The 19,950-nt window shown below is 50.2% G+C and overlaps 1 pseudogene across 1 annotated transcript; it reads right to left on the reverse strand.

Annotated features, from left to right (window-relative positions):
• Nucleotides 1–6,546: 6,546 nt before the first annotated feature.
• LOC308618796 (phosphoethanolamine/phosphocholine phosphatase-like) lies at nucleotides 6,547–7,573 on the reverse strand (annotated as a pseudogene). Its single transcript has 2 exons — nucleotides 7,327–7,573; nucleotides 6,547–7,281 (listed from the first exon to the last, which is right to left on the reverse strand). The product of its transcript is annotated as a phosphoethanolamine/phosphocholine phosphatase-like (transcript).
• Between the last annotated feature and the right edge of the window lie 12,377 nt (nucleotides 7,574–19,950).

Below are 19,950 nucleotides of genomic sequence, written 5' to 3' on the forward strand. Positions count from 1 at the left end.
CATCCACGGGGTCCGCAAAAGGCAACCCCACCGGGGGCCTGCTTCAAATGCAAAAAGAAGGCCACTGGGCTCGCCGATGTCCCAATCCCTGACCTCCTTCTAAGCCCTGTCGCCGCTGCGGGCTAACGGGCCACTGGAAGAGTGACTGCCCTACGACTGGCCCTCCCTCAGCGTCTCCACGCGGGGGGCAGGCCGACCCAACGGCATGACCACTCGAACTGCTGGGATTGGCTGACGACTGACGGCACCCGGACTCGAAGGCCCCCATCACCATCGCCGAGCCCAGGGTAATGCTACAGGTAGCGGGTAAGTCCATCTCATTTCTGGTGGACACGGGGGCTACCTATTCGGTCCTGCCTACTTATTCCGGGCCAGTTTCTCCTTCCCAGATCTCGGTCATGGGTACTGATGGCAAACCATCCTTCCCACTCCAGACCGGTCCACTCCCAAGTCATATCGAAGGACTCCCTTTTACTCATTCCTTCTTAGTCATACCAACCTGCCCAGTTCCCTTGCTAGGCCGAGATGTCCTTTTCCACTTAGGGGCCTCCCTCCAGCTGGTTAGACTTGACCCTAAGGTCCCCTCCCAACTCCTGCTTCCTCTTCTCGGCCTGTCTCTAGAACCCTCCCCCTCCTATCCCCCTCTTCCAATCACACTGAACCCAATCAATCCCCAAGTCTGGGATACTTCTAAGCCCATAATAGCAACACACCATTCCCCCGTCCTCATCCGCCTAAAGGACCCCTCCAAATTTCCATCAAGGCCCCAATTTCCCATCTCTGAGACTCACCTTAGGGGCCTACGACCTATTATCACCAGACTCCTAAACCAGGGACTCCTTATCCCCACTGACTCTCCCTGCAACACCCCCATCCTGCCTGTCTGCAAGGCCTCTGGGGATTATCGCCTGGTCCAGGACCTCCGACTAATCAATGAGGCCATAATTCCTCTCCACCCAGTAGTACCAAACCCATACACCTTGCTCTCCCATATCCCCCCATCCACAACCCAGTTTATGGTTCTGGATCTCAAAGATGCCTTTTTCACTATCCCCCTACATCCCGACTCCTATTTCCTCTTCACCTTTACCTGGACGGATCCGGATACTCATACTTCCAGTCAGCTCACCTGGACAGTTCTTCCCCAGGGCTTCCGCGACAGTCCTCACCTCTTCGGTCAGGCGCTGGCACGGGACCTCACTTCCTGCTCCCTTACCCCCAGCACACTCCTTCAATATGTAGATGACCTCCTCCTTTGTAGCCCATCTCTCAGCCTCTCAAGACAACATACTGCAGATCTCAATTACCTTGGCTCTCGCAGTTATTGGGTCTCCCCAGCCAAGGTTCAGTTATCTGTATCTTCTGTAACCTACCTGGGGCTCCACCTTACCCCCACCACCAAAGGTCTAACAGCCGATCGCACCCGGATTATCCGTGAACTCCAGCCTCCGGAAACAGCGGAACAAATTCTCTCTTTTTTGGGCCTTATAGGATTTTTCCGACACTGGATCCCTAACTTTGCTCTCCTCGCTAAACCCTTATATCTAGCCGCTAAAGAAACCCCTCAAGGACCCCTCACCTCTCCTTCCGCCGTTCAACAGGCCTTTCTCACCCTCCGTAACGCTCTGATATCTTCTCCTCCCCTTTCTCTGCCCAACCCAAACCGGCCTTTTCACCTTTTTGTGGATGAACGGGCCGGAATAGCCACTGGACTCCCTGCCCAGCCTGTAGAGCCTTCCTACCGCCCCGTGGCTTACCTCTCCAAACAGCTAGACCCAACCATTCAGGGATGGCAACCATGCCTTCGGGCCCTAGCAGCAGCAGCCGAACTGACCAAACAAACACTACAGATACTCAACCACACAGGAATAGGTAACATCTCCGACTGCTTTCTACGTGCCTCGCTTGGCCGGCCACCCTTGGCTGCTATCCCACTCGACCAGCCCTTCAATTCTACTTCCTACACCTCCCCAAACTCACCTTTTTCCCCGTTAAAAGTCCCCATATTCCTTGATTCAAAAATCTCACCATCTGTTACGGCAGCCGCCCAAATCTAGCTGATACTGGGTTTCTTTGCAACCCATCCCTCACGGTAAACACATCAATTGAAGCACCACCAGGCATGTTTTTCTGGTGCAATGGTTCCCTCACAAAAGAGATCAATTCTCCCTCCCCCTTCCCATGTATCCCCGTTACTCTCGTCCCACAACTCACACTGTATAGCCAAGCCAAATTTTCCTCGCTCATCACGCCGCCCTTTACCCGACAGAAAAGAGCTATCTTTCTTCCTCTAGTCGCAGGCATCTCTCTCGCCTCCTCCCTGGTCGCTGCAGGCCTGGGGGGGGGTGGGCGGGGAGCTCTAACACATAGTGTTTCAACATCCCGCGACTGAGAACATAAACTCCAGCTAGCCATTGAAGGCTCCGCCGCCTCCATCTCCTCTCTCCAGCGCCAAATCACCTCCATAGCCCGAGTCGCTCTCCAGAATCGACGAGCCCTGGATCTCCTGACGGCCGACAAAGGAGGTACCTGCCTCTTCCTACAGGAGGAATGCTGCTGTAAACGCCCTCCATCGCTTAAGAGAAGAACTCCAACGCAAACACCAACAGTCCGCCTCCCCAATTCCCGATTGGTGGCGATCCACCCTCTATACCTGGCTAACACCAATCTTAGGCCCCTTAATTCTCATCTGTATCTTGCTCATGTTTGCCCCGTTTTCTTAGGTTCCTTCGCAGGCGCATGGAGGACGTCTCTCGGGTGGCCACAAACCAAATGTTCCTCGGTCCTTACACCTTGCTTCCTACAGAACCCCCCACTGGTCTCCCCTAAGCCTCGGACCTCTGGTCGCCCGACTCCCCTTTCGACGCCCCCATTCAGCATGAAGTAGTCAGAGATCAGAACGCCGCCCCATTACACCAAAGATGTCGGGATGTAAGGCCAACTGGCCCGAGGCAGGGGAACGCAATCAGATTCACAGGTTGCATCAGACCAAAACTCTCCGGACCACCCACTTCCAGAAACTGACCTGGAGACATTCCGGACCACCCAGTTCCAGGAACTGACCTGGGGGCTTTCCACCCGTCCCAGCCTTCCCGCCTTTCGAGGGGCGGGACTAGCGGTCCCAAGACTGATGTAACGGGCACCAGATAGTGCCACGACACCCGAAGAGACCACCAGATAAGGAATACCCTGCGCCCTCCCAGATTCACCACACCCCTTTCACTTCTTCCCCTATAAAATCTTGCCCAGCCCTCGCCCGGGTGCGACTTCTCTGGCCCCTTTCTCTCGGACCAGTGAACCTCGCCCGGGAGCGCCCCCTAATAAAGCTCACTTGAAGCTTTCCTCTGTTTCGCGATGCCGTTTGTTAAGATCCGACCTTACACTTACACATCAAGGATGGCTCTGAGCTGAATTTCTGCAAAACAAGACTATCCCGTGCAAAGAACAACCCAGTAGAGCTTTGTATCCCATCAGCTACAGGAAGAGAATGGCTGCCGGCTACTGAAAGCCAGCAGCATTTACAACTTAACTCCCATGGCCTCTGCAGTGGTACGTCTGAGTTTTCTGTTTCTGCGACTGTACCAAACACCTCTGGTGTAATTCGTCGTTCCTTCCTCCACCCACCCCCACCAACCCCTGTCCCCTTACCTGCGGTCCGCAGCCCTCCGCTCCGCGCTCGGATGCCGCTGGGGTGCCAGGGACCCACGGGACGGGTCGTTCCCAGCCGCCGGGCGCTGGCTCCCTAGACTCCCCGCCGGCTCGCGTGGCGCCGACGGCTAGGAGCCCCGAGGATGCCCCGCGCCATGTGCGCTCTGGTCGGGACGCCCACTTCCGGGACACTCTCTTCCGGGAGAGGCGCGCAGACCGCCGCCGCGCTCAGGTAAGCCGCAGCCAATGCCGAGCAAGACCCGCCCCGGCGGCGCCGCGTCCGCGCGGCACAGCACGATCTCGGCGCTCCAGGCACGGGCGCCGGGGGGCTGGGCGTCTCCTCTCCTGAGAGGCCGCTAGCGATGCCCCGGGGCGTGGGCCCCTGCGGCGCGGAGACCGCTCCAGGCTGGACTCACCGACACCAACGCCGCCAGGAGGAGCGCTTGGCGGGACTCGGCAAACAACCCAATGTTTTAAATGGAAAAAGGACCTGAAAAGACCCTTCTCCAGATAAGACATACAAATGGTCAGCAAGCACATGAAGAGATGTTAATCGTCATCAGTCGTGATGAAATGCAAGTTAACACCACAACGCCGACCCCCTCCACACACTAGAAGGCCTACAATCAAGAAAGCTAAAAATAACAAATGTTGGCAAAAACTTAGAGAAACTGATACAGAATTTCCCATAGGGAAAATGAATAAGTTCCAGAGGTGCATGCTGAGAATATTTGTACAACAACGTGAATGTAGTTAATGCCATAGAACGGTATCCTCAAAATGATTTAAATGGTAAATGTTATATTATGTGGGGGTTTTTAACATAATTTAGCCCCTGCTCTATACCAGACCCCAGAGTCAAAGCTTCTCATCCATTTTCTCACTTTTACTTCACCTCCTAGGATCTTCACACTCCCATTTAACAGACGAAGCTGAGCCTGAGAGGTTAAACTAAGTGACTTGCCCAAGGCTCACTCGGCAAAGTCTACACTGTTCAATGTTGCTGTATTTACTGAGCACCTACTACAGCACCTACTGAGCAATACCTCCAGCACCTGCCAGAGACATTGTGGGAAGACCAGGATGAACGGGGCCTGAAAGCAGATTACAAAACATGGGTAGATCCTGGGGCCCTGCTCTCAAACACTGAAGTTTCTTGGAGTGGAGGGGATGGCCTGTGTCACCCTTGTGGAGCCTTTTATTCCACCCCACCGCACCCCCACAGAGGAGGGAAGCAGCTGGCCTGATACTGAATATTAGCTCAGCTGGGGAGGAGTCCTGGGGCTTTGAAGAAGGCATCTCCTGCCCCACTCCCCACATTGCCCCCTAGAGTCCAGTATGTGGGCACAAGCATCCCTGTGGCAGGGCAGGAGGTACATCTCATAGCACCCCTCTCCTCCCGCCCTGCAGTAATGACACTGTACCCATACACCCGCCAGAAGGACAACAAACTCTCCTTCTCTGAGGGCACCATTATCTGCATCACCCACCACTACTCCGATGGCTGCTGTGAGGGCATCGGCTCAGAGGGGTCTGGATTCTTCCCCGGGAACTATGTGCAGCCCAGCTGCTGACAGCCTGGGATCTCTGGGATGCTGACCCAAGCACCGCCTTGAGTGACCCTCTTGAGTCCCACACCAAAGCCTGCTTCAGTCAAGACTGGACCAGTCCGGCATGCCTCCTGGGCTGTGAGCTGTGTCTGTTCCTTCCCGCCATTTCAGTGGGAAGGGGTCCTGGTAAAGACAGAGGAGGTACCCAGATGCCTGCTGGAGACAGGAAAGAACTGGAAGCCAAGGAGTTTGGTGACCTTATCCACAGGGGACCCTTACGCCATGCAAGACAGGGTCTCCAGCTGCAAGTGCCAACTTTGAATAAAATTCTGATGACCTCCTGATGATTGCCCTGCAGGGCTAGCGGGCCGAGGGACTGAAAGGCAACCCACCTGTAAGGCTCCCGCTCATTGAGCCTCCTCTGCCTGCCCTAAGCAGCAGTATCTCCCATCTCCTCGGTGCTCACTGAGCCCTCCACACTAGACCCCTGTGCCCCTCTGCGAAGGTGGGCCGCACCCTGCTCTTCTGCCTGTTGCCTGCTTTGTTATGTATTCAGTCTTGGTTCCCCAGGCTGGGCACTCCTCCCAGAGTGGGGACCAGCTCCCTCACTTAGGTGGGGCTCTCTGAGAGCAGAGCTCACTTCGCCCTCATCCCCCAGACGGCAGCGTGAGACATCTCGCTCACCTCCGCCCCTTCACCTCCTTTACAGCTCTGAAACTCCAGAAGAGGGAGGTGGGCCTTGGGTTTCCACTGGCTCTGCTTTACAGCATCATGGCTTTCTGTTCCATACGGGAGGAGGGGGGCTCAAAAGGCCCAGTCAGTGGGGCGACTTTGGTTAAGTCCCTGGTTTCTTGCTGCATAGACGAGGCTGGGGTGCAAGGAGACATCTTCGGGCTCTGTGAGGTCCCTGGCTGGCCAGACCCGAGCCCCGGAACAGTGTGCTACCTCTTTCCACCAACAGGAGGTGACTGTTCCCTCTAGCTTTTTATCCTGTGGGGATGCTGAGAGGGGTGGGGGTGGGGGCAAGGAGTGTAGAGTCACAGTAGGTAAAGCAAGATCTAGGCCTGGGACCGTCGGCAGGGAGCACCACCTCTCTCCGTGGGGAGTCCGGTGCGGGGGAGGTTGGGGGGGGACATTTCAGGGCCTCGGTCCCCTGGACAGAACACTGGAGGAGGGAGGCCACGCAGCCCAAGGCAACAGTTAACCGCAACGTGGCGGGACATGTTCCTTCTCTACCGTGACAGGGAACCCCGTCCTCCCAACTGAGAGGACAAGGTTTGTGGAAACACTGCTGCCTGCTGAGATATGTGTGCCACGCTGCTGCGGCCAGACTCCAGAATTCGCTTGCAGTGGAACTGGGGGAGGCAGCTGAGCTGGGTTAACTGCACAGATGGGGACAGCTCCCAACTCCCTCCTCCAGTCCCCAAATGGACCAACCTGGGATTCCGGGAAATCCTGGAGGGATATACCAAAACGAAAGGGAAAGGGAGTAATAAAACTAGCTTTCTCTTTCCCGACCCCCACCGCCCCACCCCCTCCCCGCCCGGGTGCCCCCTGCAGGCCACGTCCTCAGCACCTGATGCAGGTGTAGGCGCACTTCGGTGGAGGTTTCCCAGGGCACCACCCTGGCGCGGAAGGAGCTGGGCTCGGCCTTCTGCGCCTCCTGCATAAGGCGGTGCATGGGGTAGCGGCGGCGCAGGAAGGCCACGTCGCCGCCTGCCAGCAGCCCCATGGGGCAGAAGTCGTTGTTGCCATCGCTCACGTAGAAAAGGCGCTCGAAGGGCACGCCGTCGTGGGCCCGCTCGCGCAGGTAGTCGCTGAGCACCTTGTGCTGGCACATGTTGGCGGGGCAGCGAGCGCAGCTGTGCGCGTGGAAGGGCCGCAGCGCCAGCAGCCCCCAAGGGTCGGGCCCCGACGGGTTGCTGAAGATGCGGCAGAACAGGCCGTGGTGGCCGGCGGCGCACAGCGCACTCTCCACGCCAAAGGTGTTGGCATCTGAGATGAGAATAACCTCAAAGCAGGCGCCCTGCTTGGCCACAAACTGCAGCAGCTCGCCCGTGCCCGGCTGCCGCCACCAAGAAGCCTGTGTGCGAGCACAGGCCACTGTCCACACCTCCCCTCCCAGGAGCCTGTGCAGCGACAGGCCTCGTAGATGGCGTGCAGGTCCCGCGGCTGCACGCCCTGCTCGCCCAGGTACTGGAAGACGCGCTGCATGTACTCGTCGTAGAAGCCCTCGCGCTAGGTGGCACGCAGGCTCTCAGGCAGCCACTGGCCCGCCGCGGCGCGCGCACGATGGAGTCTTCGCTGTTTTCGTCCACGATAGTCTCGTCAAAGTCGAAGGTCAGGAGGAAGCGCGGCCCGCCGGGCGCAGCCATCCCGCTGTCCCCTACCAGCTTTGTCCTGAGCGATCAAATCCTTTTGTGGTCACCAAAAAGAGTCCCTCAGAGGAAAGGGAGACAGTACCTCTGAGCTTCTCCTGCAGGGTGGGGAGCGGCAGCTGCGGAGGTCTGTCCCGGCTGAGTCTGGAGTGTAAAGAGTGGGGAGAGGGCCTAGCTGAGGTATTTGGGCACAGGATGGAACAAGGGGTGCTCACGGGAATTGGAGGGGATGCTGCATCTTATCCATCCCCGGATTTCTGGGCTCCGGCTCTCACGAGTCCCTCCAGTCCAGAGGGTCCGTGAATGGTGTGCATCTGGGCCGTTCCCTCCACTTGCCCCCCATCCCCATGTTATGTATTTTTAACCACAATAAAAAAAAATGAATGAAGCACTGATAATACATGTTACAACATGGATAAACATTGAAAACATTCTAAGTCAAAGAAGTCATACTGAAAAGCCCACTCATATCACAACCATCTTGTGTGCTTTAAATCCATAGCAGTTTTGAAAATGAGGGGATGGGACTTCCCTGGTGGTCCAGTGGTTAAGATTCTGCGCTCCCAATGTAGGGGGCACAGGTTCGATCCTTGGTCGGGGAACTAAAATCCCACGTGCACAGCACGGCCAAAAAATTAAATAAAATAAGCGTCATTGGCCTGGTTTGGGGTCATAGCATCGTCCTTGAACCCGTCAGAGCACCCATAGGATGGAACATGGGATTGGCTAAATGTGGATCATATGCCCATCTTCAAGGTGGGTGGAACGTAGCATCAGCCCTCTGGAATTGTTTGGACTGGAAACAGGTAAGAAGTTCCCAAAGGAAAGCTGAGGTTCTGGACTTTGGCATGAGAACAGATGCTGGCTTGGGGAAAGCGGCAGATTCCACATCACTCACGGCCCACTGCACAGCTGTGGGATCTGAAGGCCAAGGAAGGAAGGGGCTGAGTTAGGGTCAGGGGCTGCAGCCACCCATCCAGTGCTCTTGCTGTCCGCCCACAACAGCAAGAACCTCTTCCTCTTGCAAAAGGCACAGCCCTCCTTGATGTCTCTGGTGGTGGGAGCCCAGGAGTCACACCTGCCCCCTGGCCACATGACTCACCCATCCCTCAGGAACAATATTGCTCATTTATCCAGTCTCCTCGCTCCTTTACAAAGAGCAGAGACTAAATGCTATGGTGGTTAGGAAATTCTTGCTCAATGAAGCAGTGGGAGGCTCAAGGATTATGCCGTATCATGGAATCCATCATTGGCAGCTTTCAGAGACCACATGGGTGCACGCAGCTCTCCAAGACCATGCAGCCTCAGTGTGAAACTGTCCATTGGGTGGCCCGGTTGCCCCTGTATCTTTCACTCTTAATGAGTATGAATATCAAAAGTTTGGGACGAGGGGAAGATGGCGGAAGAGTAAGACGCGGAGATCACCTTCCTCCCCACAGATACACCAGAAATACATCTACACGTGGAACAACTCCTACAGAACACCCACTGAATGCTGGCAGAAGACCTCAGACCTCCCAAAAGGCAAGAAACTCCCCACGTACCTGGGTAGGGCAAAAGAAAAAAGAATAAACAGAGACAAAAGAATAGGGACGGGACCTGCACCAGTGGGAGGGAGCCGTGTAGGAGGAAAGGTTTCCACACACTAGGAAGCCCCTTCGCGGGCAGAGACTGCGGGTGGCGGAGGGAGGGAGCTTTGGAGCCGCGGAGGAGAGCGCAGCAACAGGGCTGCGGAGGGCAAAGCAGAGAGATTCCCGCACAGAGGATCGGGGCCGACCGCCACTCACCAGCCCGAGAGGCTTGTCTCCTCACCCGCCGGGGCGGGCGGGGCTGGGAGCTGAGGCTCGGGCTTCAGTCAGGGCGCGCTGGCGGCGTGAACACAGCCTGAAGGGGGTTAGTGCGCCAAGGCCGGCCGGGAGGCAGTCCGGCAAAAAGTCTGGACCTGCCGAAGAGGCAAGAGACTTTTTCTTACCTCTTTGTTTCCTGTTGGGCGAGGAGAGGGGATTCAGAGCGCTGCTTAAAGGAGCTCCAGAGACGGGCGCGAGCCAACGCAGACCCCAGAGACGGGCGTGGGACGCTGGGGCTGCTGCTGCCGCCACCAAGAAGCCCGTGTGCGAGCGCAGGTCACTCTCCACACCTCCCCTCCCGGGAGCCTGTGCTGCCCGCCACTGCCACGGTCCCGGGCTCCACAGACAACATCCCCGGGAGAACGCACGGGCGCGCCTCGTGCTGACGCAACGTCACGCCGGCCTCCGCCGACTCACGCTCGCCCCGCCTCCATGCCCCTCCCTCCCCCGCGGCCTGAGGGAGCCAGAGCCCCCGAATCAGCGGCTCCTTTAACCCCGTCCTTTCTGAGCGAAGAACAGATGCCCTCCGGCGACCTACATGCAGAGGCGAGGCCAAATCCAAAGCTGAGCCCCGGGAGCTGTGCGAACGAAGAGAAAGGGGAATCTCTCCCAGCAGCCTCAGAAGCAGCAAATTAAAGCTCCACAATCAACTTGATGTACCCTGCATCTGTAGAATACATGAATAGACAACAAATCATCCCAAATTGAGGAGGTGGGCTTTGAGAGCAAGATTTATTATTTTTTCCCCTTTTCCTCTTTTTGTGTGTGTATGTGTATGCTTCTGTGTGAGATTTTGTCTGTATAGCTTTGCTTCCACCATTTGTCCTAGGGTTCTCTCCGTCTGTTTTTGGTTTTTTGTTTTTGTTTTTCTTTTAAAAAAATTTCTTGGGCCTCCCTGGTGGCGCAGTGGTTGAGAGTCCGCCTGCCGATGCAGGGGATACGGGTTCGTGCCCCGGTCTGGGAGGATCCCATATGCCGCGGAGCGGCTGGGCCCGTGAGCCATGGCCGCTGGGCCTGCGCGTCCGGAGCCTGTGCTCCGCAACGGGAGAGGCCACAACAGTGAGAGGCCCGCATACCACAAAAAAAAAAAAAGAAAAAAAAAAATTTCTTTCTTAATAATTATTTTTTATTTTAATAACTTTATTTTCTCTTACTTTATTTATTTTATTCTATCTTCTTTCTTTCTTTCCTTCCTTCCCTCCTTCCTTCCTCCCTCCCTCCCTCCTTTCTTACTTACTTTCTTTCTTTCTTTCTACCTTTTCTCCCTTTTATTCTGAGCCGTGTGGATGAAAGTCTCTTGGTGCTGCAGCCAGGAGTCAGTGCTGTGCCTCTGAGGTGGGAGAGCCAACTTCAGGACACTGGTCTACAAGAGACCTACCAACCTCACATAATATCAAACGGCGAAAATCTCACAGAAATCTCCATCTCAACACCAGCACCCAGCTTCACTCAACGACCAGCAAGCTACAGTGCTGGACATCCTATGGCAAACAACTAACAAGACAGGAACACAACCCCACCCATTAGCAGAGAGGCGGCCTAAAATCATAATAAGTCCACAGACACCCCAAAACACACCACCAGACATGGACCTGCCCACCAGAAAGACAAGATCCAGCCTCATCCACCAGAACACAAGCACTAGTCCCCTCCACCAGGAAGCCTACACAACCCACTGAACCAACCTTAGCCACTGGGAACAGACACCAAAAACAATGGGAAATACGAACCTGCCGCCTGCAAAAAGGAGACCCCAAACACAGTAAGATAAGCAAAATGAGAAGACAGAAAAACACAGAGCAGATGAAAGAGCAAGATAAAAACCCACCAGACCTAACAAATGAAGAGGAAATAGGCAGTCTACCTGAAAAAGAATTCAGAGTAATGATAGTAAAGATGATCCAAAATCTTGGAAATACAATAGACAAAATGCAAGAACCATTTAACAAGGACCTAGAAGAACTAAAAATGAAACAAGCAACGATGAACAACACAATAAATGAAATTAAAAACACTCTAGATGGGATCAATAGCAGAATAACTGAGGCAGAAGAACGGGTAAGTGACCTGGAAGATAAAATAGTGGAAATAACTACTGCAGAGCAGAATAGAGAAAAAAGAATGAAAAGAACTGAGGACAGTCTCAGAGACCTCTGGGACAACATTAAACGCACCAACATTCGAATTATAGGGGTTCCAGAAGAAGAAGAGAAAAAGAAAGGGACTGAGAAAATATTTGAAGAGATTATAGTTGAACACTTCCCTAATATGGGAAAGGAAATAGTTAATCAAGTCCAGGAAGCACAGAGAGTACCATACAGGATAAAGCCAAGGAGAAACATGCCAAGACACATATTAATCAAACTGTCAAAAATTAAATACAAAGAAAACATATTAAAAGCAGCAAAGGAAAAACAACAAATAACACACAAGGGAATCCCCATAAGGTTAACAGTTGATCTCTCAGCAGAAACTCTACAAACCAGAAGGGAGTGGCAGGACATATTAAAAGTGATGAAGGAGAACAACCTACAGCCAAGATTACTCTACCCAGCAAGGATCTCATTCAGATTGGATGGAGAAATTAAAACGTTTACAGACAAGCAAAATCTAAGAGAGTTCAGCACCACCAAACCAGCTTTACAACAAATGCTAAAGGAACTTCTCTAGGCAAGAAACACAAGAGAAGGAAAACACCTACAATAACGAACCCAAAACAATTAAGAAAATGGGAATAGGGGCTTCCCTGGTGGCGCAGTGGTTGAGAGTCTGCCTGCCAATGCAGGGGACACGGGTTCAAGCCCTGGTCTGGGAGAATCCCACGTGCCGTGGAGCGACTGGGCCTGTGAGCCACAGCTGCTGAGCCTGCGCTTCTGGAGCCTGTGCTCCGACAATAGAGGCCGCGATAGTGAGAGGCCCGCACACCACGATGAAGAGCGGCCCCAACTTGCTGCAGCTGGAGAAAGCCCTTGCACAGAAATGAAGCCCCAACACAGCCAAAAAGAAAATAATTTAAAAAAAAAAGAAAAAAAAGAAAATGGGAATAGGAACATACATATCGATAATTACCTTAAATATAAATGGATTAAATGCTCCCACCAAAAGACACAGATTGGCTGAATGGATACAAAAACAAGACCCATATATATGCTGTCTACAAGAGACCCACTTCAGACCTAGAGACACATACAGACTGAAAGTAAGGGGATGGAAAAGGATGTTCCATGCAAATGGAAACCAAAAGAAAGCTGGAGTAGCAATTCTCATATCAGACAAAACAGACTTTAAAATAAAGACTATTAGAAGAGACAAAGAAGGACACTACATAATGATCAAGGGATCGATCCAAGAAGAAGATATAACAATTGTAAACATTTATGCACTCAACATAGGAGCACCTCAATACATAAGGCAAATACTAACAGCCATAAAAGGGGAAATCAACAGTAACACATTCATAGTAGGGGACTTTAACACCCCACTTTCACCAATGGACAGATCATCCAAAATGAAAATAAATAAGGAAACACAAGCTTTAAATGATACATTAAACAAGATGGACTTAATTGATATTTATAGGACATTCCATCCAAAAACAACAGAATACACATTTTTCTCAAGTGCTCATGGAACATTCTCCAGGATAGATCATATCTTGGGTCACAAATCAAGCCTTGGTAAATTTAAGAAAATTGAAATTGTATCAAGTGTCTTTTCTGACCACAACGCTATGAGACTAGATATTAATTACAGGAAAAGATCTGTAAAAAATACAAACACATGGAGGCTAAACAATACACTACTTAATAACGAAGTGATCACTGAAGAAATCAAAGAGGAAATCAAAAAATACTTAGAAACAAATGACAATGGAGACACAACGACCCAAAACCTATGGGATGCAGCAAAAGCAGTTCTAAGAGGGAAGTTTATAGCAATACAATCCTACCTTAAGAAACAGGAAACATCTCGAATAAACAACCTAACCTTGCACCTAAAGCAATTAGAGAAAGAAGAACAAAAACACCCCAAAGTTAGCAGAAGGAAAGAAATCATAAAAATCAGATCAGAAATAAATGAAAAAGAAATGAAGGAAACAATAGCAAAGATCAATAAAACTAAAAGCTGGTTCTTTGAGAAGATAAACAAAATTGATAAACCATTAGCCAGACTCATCAAGAAAAAAAGGGAGAGGACTCAAATCAATAGAATTAGAAATGAAAAAGGAGAAGTAACAACTGGCACTGCAGAAATACAAAAGATCATGAGAGATTACTACAAGCAGCTCTATGCCAATAAAATGGACAACCTGGAAGAAATGGACAAATTCTTAGAAATGCACAACCTGCCAAGACTGAATCAGGAAGAAATAGAAAATATGAAAAGACCAATCACAAGCACTGAAATTGAAACTGTGATTAAAAATCTTCCAACAAACAAAAGCCCAGGACCAGATGGCTTCACAGGCGAATTCTATCAAACATTTAGAGAAGAGCTAACACCTATCCTTCTCAAACTCTTCCAAAATATAGCAGAGGGAGGAACACTCCCAAACTCATTCCTCGAGGCCACCATCACCTTGATACCAAAACCAGACAAGGATATCACAAAGAAAGAAAACTACAGGCCAATATCACTGATGAACATAGATGCAAAAATCCTCAACAAAATACTAGCAAACAGAATCCAACAGCACATTAAAAGGATCACACACCATGATCAAGTGAAGTTTATTCCAGGAATGCAAAGATTCTTCAATATATGCAAATCAATCAACGTGATACACCATATTAACAAATTGAAGGAGAAAAACCATATGATCATCTCAATAGATGGAGAGAAAGCTTTTGACAAAATTCAACACCCATTTATGATAAAAACCCTGCAGGAAGTAGGCATAGAGGGAACTTTCCTCAACATAATAAAGGCCATATATGACAAACCCACAGCCAACATCGTCCTCAATGGTGAAAAACTGAAACCATTTCCACTAAGATCAGGAACAAGACAAGGTTGCCCACTCTCACCACTCTTATTCAAAATAGTTTTGGAAGTTTTAGCCACAGCAATCAGAGAAGAAAAGGAAATAAAAGGAATCCAAATCGGAAAAGAAGAAGTAAAGCTGTCACTGTTTGCAGATGACATGATACTATACATAGAGAATCCTAAAGATGCTACCAGAAAACTACTAGAGCTAATCAATGAATTTGGTAAAGTAGCAGGATACAAAATTAATGCACAGAAATCTCTGGCATTCCTACACACTAATGATGAAAAATCTGAAAGTGAAATCAAGAAAACACTCCCATTTACCATTGCAACAAAAAGAATAAAATATCTAGGAATAAACCTACCTAAGGAGACAAAAGACCTGTAAGCAGAAAATTATAAGACACTAATGAGAGAAATTAAAGATGATACAAATAGATGGAGAGATATACCATGTTCTTGGATTGGAAGAATCAACATTGTGAAAATGACTCTACTACCCAAAGCAATCTACAGATTCAATGTAATCCCTATCAAACTACCACTGGCATTTTTCACAGAACTAGAACAAAAAAATTAACAATTTGTATGGAAACAGAAAAGACCCCGAATGGCCAAAGCAATCTTGAGAACGAAAAACGGAGCTGGAGGAATCAGGCTCCCTGACTTCAGACTATACTACAAAGGTACAGTAATCAAGACAGTATGGAGCTTCCCTGGTGGCTCAGTGGTTGAGAATCCGCCTGCCGATGCAGGGGATACGGGTTCGTGCCCCGTTCCGGGAGGATCCCACATGCCGCGGAGAGGCTGGGCCCATGAGCCATGGCCACTGGGCCTGCGCATCCAGAGCCTGTGCTCCACAATGGGAGAGGCCACAGCAGTGAGAGGCCCGCATACCTCAAAAAAAAAAAAAAAAAAAGACTGTATGGTACTGGCACAAAAACAGAAAGATAGATCAATGGAACAGGATAGAAAGCCCAGAGATAAACCCACGCACATATGGTCACCTTCTCTTTGATAAAGGAGGCAGGAAGGTACAGTGGAGAAAGGACAGCCTCTTCAATAAGTGGTGCTGGGAAAACTGGACAGGTACATGTAAAAGTATGAGATTAGATCACTCCCTAACACCATACACAAAATAAGCACAAAATGGATTAAAGACCTAAATGTAAGGCCAGACACTATCAAACTCTTAGAGGAAAACATAGGCAGAACACTCTATGACATAAATCACAGCAAGATCCTTTTTGACCCCCCTCCTAGAGAAATGGAAATAAAGACAAAAATAAACACATGGGACCTAATGAAACTTCAAAGCTTTTGCACAGCAAAGGAAACCATAAACAAGACCAAAAGAAAACCCTCAGAATGGGAGAAAATATTTGCCAATGAAGCAACTGACAAAAGATTAATCTCCAAAATTTATAAGCAGCTCATGCAGCTCAATAACAAAAAAACAAACAACCCAATACAAAAATGGGCAGAAGACCTAAATAGACATTTCTCCAAAGAAGATATACAGACTGCCAACAAACACATGAAAGGATGCTCAACATCACTAATCATTAGAGAAATGCAAATCAAAACTACAATGAGATATCATCTCACACCAGGCAGAATGGCCATTATCAAAAAATCTAGAAACAATAAATGCTGCAGAGGGTGTGGAAAAAAGGGAACACTCTTGCACTGCTGGTGGGAATGTGAATTGGTACAGCCACTATGGAGAACAGTATGGAGGTTCCTTAAAAAACTACAAATAGAACTACCATATGACCCAGCAATCCAACTACTGGGCATATACCCTGAGAAAACCATAATTCAAAAGGAGTCATGTACCAAAATGTTCATTGCAGCCCTATTTACAATAGCCTGGAGATGGAAACAACCTAAGTGTCCATCATCGGATGAATGGATAAAGAAGATGTGTCACATATATACAATGGAATACTACTCAGCCATAAAAAGAAACGAAATTGAGTTATTTGTAGTGAGGTGGATGGACCTAGAGTCTGTCATACAGAGTGAAGTAAGTCAGAAAGAGAAAGACAAATACCATATGCTAACACATATATATGGAATTTAAGGGGAAAAAATGTCATGAAGAACCTAGGGGTAGGGCTTCCCTGGTGGCGCAGTGGTTGAGAGTCCGCCTGTCGATGCAGGGGACACGGGTTCGTGCCCCGGTCCGGGAAGATCCCGGAAGATCCCACATGCCACAGAGCGGCTGGGCCCGTGAGCCATGGCCGCTGAGCCTGCATGTCCGGAGCCTGTGCTCTGCAACGGGAGAGGCCACAACAGTGAGAGGCCCGCGTACCGCAAAAACAGAAACAAAAAACAAAAAGAAAACCCCAAAAGAACCTGGGGGTAAGACAGGACTAAAGACACAGACCTACTAGAGAATGGACTTGAGGATATGGGGAGGGGGAAGGGTAAGCTGTGACAAAGTGAGAGAGGGGCATGGACATATATACACTACCAAACGTAAAATAGATAGCTAGTGGGGAACAGCCGCATAGCACAGGGAGATCAGCTCGGTGCTTTGTGACCACCTGGAGGGGTGGGATAGGGAGGGTGGGAGGGAGGGAGATGCAAGAGGGAAGAGATATGGGAACATATGTATATGTATAACTGATTCACTTTGTTGTAGGGCAGAAACTGACACACCATTGTGAAGCAATTATACTCCAATAAAGATGTTAGGGCTTCCCTGGTGGTGCAGTGGTTGAGAGTCCGCCTGCCGATGCAGGGGATACGGGTTCGTGCCCCGGTCTGGGAGGATCCCACATGCCGCGGAGCGGCTGGGCCCGTGAGCCATGGCCGCTGAGCCTGCGCGTCCGGAGCCTGTGCTCCGCAACGGGAGGGGCCACAACAGTGGGAGGCCCGGGTACCATAAAAAAAAAAAAAAAAAAAAAAAAAAAAAGATGTTAAAAAAAAAAAAGGTAAACTCTATGAACCCCAAGGAATAATAACACAAGTGTTGAACAACAAATAGGACTTGTGCAAAGATATCAATTTCCCCCAGATATGTTTAACCTATGTTTTTTCTTTAATATCAAATCTTAAGAAAAGGAATTTCATAAATTAATTACTTAATACTCAAAAATATATATATATCAAAAGTTTGTTACAGCTGGAAGCCCAAAGGATTGCAAGGCCATGGTCTGCTGTATGTTTGTTGTGTCAGGGACACACTCAGATGTTTAGACGGTTATTACCTTGCTTGGCAGGCTATGAGCCTGTGAGGGGGAGGCCCTTTTCTCAACCACAAGGATGTTAGTAACTGAAACATCCCAAAGGGCTGTCTGTGCTGCCCAGGTAGCTGTTCAATTGCCCAGCAGCAAGGTCAGCTCAGTAATTGGCCACAGAGGCTTGACAGGGGCCAGACTGGCCTGAGCTGGAGGACCACAGATGACTGCCTGGATGGTCAGAGATCAAGGGCTGTCCTGAGACTTGATGTCTATTGATGCCCACTCAGATGGGACAAAGGATGCCTGCAGTCCCAGGAGGGCCCCAGCAGCCCTCAGGAGGCAGCACCTGGGGGCTGGTAGGTCGCTGCACCAAGTTCTGTGTAAATTCATAACATGACCATGGAGTGAGCTCAGTCAGGCCTCTGCTGGACCCGGGCTGTCCAGGCCAAGTGAGGCCAGCACTACTCTTTCCAGTTCAGATGGTAGGAGGAAACCCTGTGGGCTTCTGAGGCCCTAACAGCCGTTGACTGAGGTTGAGGTGGATTTGAAACAGTCAGTGACCAGAGCAGACGTTTCGTTCTTCTGCTCTCAGGTTCCAGGATGGGGGTAGATAACCAGCGGCCCAGGTGAACCCCCACTCGTGAGTGACCCCGGGCAAGTCCTGTCCATCCTACAGGACTCAGAGGTGTGGGGTTACGGGGGCCGTGGGCCAGTTGTGCTTAACACTAACCCACTAACCCTAACGCCCAAATCTCTACTGTTCACTCCCTAACCCTAACCTCCTAATCTCTAATCCTAAACCCTAAGGCTCCTAACCCCTAGCCCCTAGATACTCGACCTTGACCTGTAAACTCCTAACCCTTACCCTGACCCTGACTCAGACCATCTAACCTGACCCTCTAACCCTGACCCTCTAGCCTGCATCCTTTAACTCTAGTCCCTCAAAACCTCATCCTCTTTTTTTTGTTGTTGTTGGCTGCACCTGGTCTTCGTTGCAGCAGGCAGGCTCCTAAGTTGTGGCTCCAGGGCTCCTAAGTCGTGGCTCATGGGCTCCTTAGTTGCAACTTGCCAACTCCTCAGTTGTGGCATGCGGGCTCCCTAGTTGTGGCATGCGAACTCTTAGTTGCAGCACGAATGTGGGATCCAGGGCCCTGACCAGGGGTCGGACCCAGGCCCCCTGCATTGGAAGCACGGAGTCCTATCCACTGCGCCACCAGGGAAGCCCCTCATCCTCTTAATGTAGCCTCTAATTCTGTCCCTGAGCCTCTAACCCTGACCCTGACCCTGACCCTACGTTCTAACCCTGAGCGCTGAGCCTGAATTTCCATCCTCACTCCTGACCCTCGAGCTCTGAACCTTACTCTGCTCCCTGACCCTAACCTCTGAGCCTGACCATGATCCTACACCACCCTTAACCCTAATCCGAATATAGGCCCAGATCAGAACAGACGAAAAACTTGAACCCTACTCCAATCCCTTTTCCCAGTGTAATCAGAACCACAGTTTTCATTTTTGTCTGAAACCTAAGCCTGCCTGTTCAATTATGCCTTTTCTAAATGAGCTCTAATGTACAGTAGACTGAACAAAACCTTAATTCTTATACCCACATAACCCTACACTGTTAGTGGTTATATAGACAAACCCTTTGCCTATAACCTAACCCTAACCTCTAATTCCTAACCCCAACTCTAACTTACACCCCAACCTCAACCCCAAACCTAACTCTAACCTCTAACCACTAACCCACCCAACACAGCCACCCCAAACCTCAGCCAATGCCTGCTCAACTCCCAAACTGTATTCCTAACCCTAAAACACAACCACATCCCCCGTGAGTCATCCTGGCTCCTCCAGCCACAAGCCTACCCTGATCCTCACCGTGAAGCTGGGCGTAATCCACCCTTGCATCCTATCAGGCCCAGAGCAAGTTGAAGAGGTTCTCACCTTCTTCTGAGCCCTGTGCACTCCGCCCCCGAGCCCCGTACCCACGGAGATGGCTCATCCACCTGGCTCCGCACCCCTTGCATATATCACCCAGCAGCATGGTGGGGTTTTGTTTTTGATTTTTTGCTAAGTTTTATTTTAATCCAAGGACTTTGCTTCATACAAAATGTCATTGTAGAAACAATAGCAGAATCCAAAGTTTGGCTGATAAATATTACTCAGGCAGCAAACTAGTCAATCACAGAATTTTTTTTAAAGCAAGTCCCAGTTGTGTTGCATGGTTGGGACTTCTCTTTTTGTTTTTGTTTTTTTTAAACACTGTTCTTAAATATAAAGTTTTGCAACAAACCCTTGATTTATATCAAATATAATTAAAAATTAACAAATGAATACATTTTATCAA

This window comes from Mesoplodon bidens (assembly GCF_964165515.1).
Source record: "Mesoplodon bidens genome assembly, chromosome: 6".
Taxonomy (NCBI): domain Eukaryota; kingdom Metazoa; phylum Chordata; class Mammalia; order Artiodactyla; family Ziphiidae; genus Mesoplodon; species Mesoplodon bidens.